The 3,955-nt window shown below is 34.1% G+C and overlaps 1 long non-coding RNA gene across 1 annotated transcript; it reads left to right on the plus strand.

Annotated features, from left to right (window-relative positions):
- Nucleotides 1–316: 316 nt before the first annotated feature.
- Nucleotides 317–2,658, plus strand: LOC114252400 (uncharacterized). The gene is made up of 2 exons (XR_016324684.1): nt 317–989; nt 1,047–2,658. It is a non-coding gene; the product is annotated as an uncharacterized LOC114252400 (long non-coding RNA).
- Nucleotides 2,659–3,955: the final 1,297 nt, after the last annotated feature.

The following is a 3,955-nucleotide window of genomic DNA, read 5'->3' on the forward strand; positions in this document are numbered from 1 at the left end:
AAAGTAGTTAGACAATGACAGTACGTGACACTGTTGAACGCTTGTCAATAGTAGGTACTCACGTCTGAACATAACACCGGCCGACAAATGAAAATTTTTTGAAAGTTGTTTGTATTTGAGTCACAAATATCACCAATTTATACTATTTTAAACACAAAAACACCTACATATTGGCCCTATCACATCAGATTTTTTTTAAAGAAGGAAAAAGCATTTTTTTCAAAATTTAACGAAAAAATCAATAATCATATTACAAAAACATATATTTGAACATTTACAAAGAAAACATTGACTCTAAACAATGCTGCAGGACTGTTGGAGTTTGTATATTAAATGTAATGGCAGGCAACACTTGACACTTGATTAGATTTCGAATATTAGAAATATTTTAAATGTTTAAAAAAACAGATCATTGTATTCTCGTAAGAAAATGTCATCACTTCTCATCTAGACACGGCAAGAGAAACATGAAATAGTTTTATAAAAAAATATAAAGATAATAATTGCATAATGGTGTAAAAGTGTTCAAGCAATCTGCAATATAATTATAATGAAGCAGTTGTGTTTTTAAATAAGCCCCTCATCAACCTAAAGAACCCAAATACCTCAAATTTAACCGTCCAACAGGTTATGGGCCCAGAACAAATTTATAAGGTAATATTTATTATAATTTGCTAATTAAAAAGGCTACAACATCACCATGGAAACGAAATTGTTTGCAAAAATTTTTCTTAGCAACCAATATGTAATGAATTTAATGAAAATAAAACTATTCAAAAACATAGAAAATGTTATAAAATTTGGCTGGAAGACCAAACAAAATTATTATAAGAGCATGAGATAAGGTAATGGAAGGGAGAACACTAACATAAGTAACAAATAAATATAATCGCGAAGATGAAGTCGAAGTTCGAGAAGGTGTTAGAAGAAGAAATGGAGAGTTAGTGGAGTTCGAGAAGGTGATATTAGAGGAGATAATAGTAATGGAGGTAATGAAAAAAAAAAAAAAGTTCGAGAAGGTGATATAGAGAATAATAGTAATGGAGGTAATGAAGTTCGAGAAGGTGAAATAGGAAGAAATGGAGAGTTAGTGGAGTTGGAGAAGATGATATTTGAGGAAATAATACTAATGGAGGTAATGAAGTTCGAGAAGGTGTAATAGGAAGAAATGGAGAGTTAGTGGAGTTCGAGAAGGAGTTGAAAGGTTAAAGAGTCGAGAAGGAATTGAAAGGTTAAAGAGTCGAGAAGGAGTTGAAAGGTTAAAGAGTCGAGAAGGAGTTGAAAGGTTAAAGAGTCGAGAAGGAGTTGAAAGGTTAAAGAGTCGAGAAGGAGTTGAAAGGTTAAAGAGTCGAGAAGGAGTTGAAAGGTTAAAGAGTCGAGAAGGAGTTGAAAGGTTAAAGAGTCGAGAAGGAGTTGAAAGGTTAAAGAGTCGAGAAGGAGTTTAAAGGTTAAAGAGTCGAGAAGGAGTTTAAATGTTAAAGAGTCGAGAAGGAGTTTAACAGAGTCGAGAAGGAGTTTAAAGGTTATAGAGGTCGAGAAGGAGTTTAAAGGTTATAGAGGTCGAGAAGGAGTTTAAAGGTTATAGAGGTCGAGAAGGAGTTTAAGGTTATAGAGGTCGAGAAGGAGTTTAAAGGTTAGAGTCGAGAAGGAGTTAAAGGTTAGAGTCGAGAAGGAGTTAAAGGTTAGAGGTCGAGAAGGAGTTTAAGGTTAGAGGTCGAGAAGGAGTTTAAGGTTAGAGGTCGAGAAGGAGTTTAAGGTTAGAGGTCGAGAAGGAGTTTAAGGTTAGAGGTCGAGAAGGAGTTTAAGGTTAGAGGTCGAGAAGGAGTTTAAGGTTAGAGGTCGAGAAGGAGTTTAAGGTTAGAGGTCGAGAAGGAGTTTAAGGTTAGAGGTCGAGAAGGAGTTTAAGGTTAGAGGTCGAGAAGGAGTTTAAGGTTAGAGGTCGAGAAGGAGTTTAAGGTTATAGAGGTCGAGAAGGAGTTTAAGGTTATAGAGGTCGAGAACGAGGCTATTAAAGTTAAAGAAATAAACTTGGAAGAGTTTATGTAGGGAGTTGAGAAGGAGTTAGACTATTATAGTCAATGTTTTATATAATGAGTTAAGAGGGAGGTTTAGGTTGAATGGTTGTATGGTTGAATGAGAGTACATGTATGATCGAATTGGAGTTGGACAAGTAAGAAAGGATTAAAAGTAGCGACATTAAAGATGGTATTAAGTTTGAAAGGTTGAATGAATAGTTGTTGGTTGAATTGAGGGATTATGTAGAAGTAACTGGTTGTATGGAAATGTAAGTGGTTGTAAGGTTTTTAGGTATGTATGGAAAGAATTAATTTATGAAGGTTAGGTTAGTGTTATTCTTTTTTGGTATTAAATTATAGACGGAGAAAAATGTGTGCAAGTGTTGAGGGGGTGTGTTGGAGTTTGTATATTAAATGTAATGGCAGGCAACACTTGACACTTGATTAGATTTCGAATATTAGAAATATTTTAAATGTTTAAAAAAACAGATCATTGTATTCTCGTAAGAAAATGTCATCATCATCTTCTCATCTAGACACGGCAAGAGAAACATGAAATAGTTTTATAAAAAAATATAAAGATAATAATTGTATAATGGTGTAAAAGTGTTCAAGCAATCTGCAATATAATTATAATGAAGCAGTTGTGTTTTTAAATAAGCCCCTCATCAACCTAAAGAACCCAAATACCTCAAATTTAACCGTCCAACAAGGACTATTTAGAGTGACATATTTTACGTTTCGCGACAAAATTACGTCTGGGTGTAGTTTTTATGTGAGTTTTTTTTGTGAGTATCTTCAGTAATATCACGTGTCAGTGACCAGCAGTAGTCAGCCATCATATTCACATTACATCGACCTTGGTACCTTGTCTCCATAGTTACTGTAATCACCAAGATTATCAGGAAAAAAGTCCACATGTGAATCTAGAAAGTGGAGTTTTATGCTCATATTACACCCCAATTTTTGATACTTATCCAATAAGTTTGCAACCTTATTTTTATAGTCGGGATGTTTATTATTTCCTAGAAATTTGTTGACATCTCTGAACGCCAGCCAAGCATCTGATTCAGTGTTATTCATTGTGGCATCAAATTTTTCATCAGCCATCAAAGATCTGATTTGCGGTCCATCGAACACTCCTTCTTTAATTTTTGCATCAGATAATCTTGGAATTTTTTTACACAGGTATTCAAAACTAGCATTGCTTTTATCCAATGCTTTAACGAACTGTTTCATCATACCGAGTTTGATATGAAGCGGAGGTAGTAAAAATTTTTCAGGACTAATTAATTTTTTTCGTATAACGTTTTTTGTTTCTACTTTGAGATTTTTACGAGGATTACATTATTTTTGAACGTAGTGCTTGTCTCGTGCTATACTGTCCCACTCGCACAAGAAGCATGGAAATTTTGTATATAAGTAAAAAAAATAAAAAAAAATATATAAGTACGTAACGTAAGATTTTCTTTTAAATAAACACACTAATTTCAGTAAAAAGTTTATGAACAAAGTAACTGTAGAGGTTTATTTGCATGGGTGTGCGTTGTTGCAACTAATATATTTCCTCACGAGAGGTCGCACGATTCGAGAAAAGAGCGCTAAAATCTAAAATTTATTTTATTTTAATCAAAAAATTTAAAATAGCCAATGTCTTAACTTTTTTTAAAACTTGATGTGATACGATAAAATGAGGTATAATTTCGTGATCAGCACTACCAAATTAGTGGAAAAAAATAATCAGAACTTGAACAAGGAAAATGATGTCGGCCGGTGTAATTTATGCATCGGATCCACTATTAGACTCCAGTAGCTTTAACGTTATGAGCAGACATGGGGACCCTATCGAAAGCTAGCCCATAAATCAGTCCGCTGAATTTCTGTTGGTTCTTCTCAGGCAGTCGCGATTTGGGCCCGGTAGTAGATCATTGAGGGCTTTC

Source organism: Bombyx mandarina, chromosome 19 (genome assembly GCF_030267445.1).
Source record: "Bombyx mandarina strain Sakado chromosome 19, ASM3026744v2".
In the NCBI taxonomy this organism is placed as follows: Eukaryota; Metazoa; Arthropoda; class Insecta; order Lepidoptera; family Bombycidae; genus Bombyx; species Bombyx mandarina.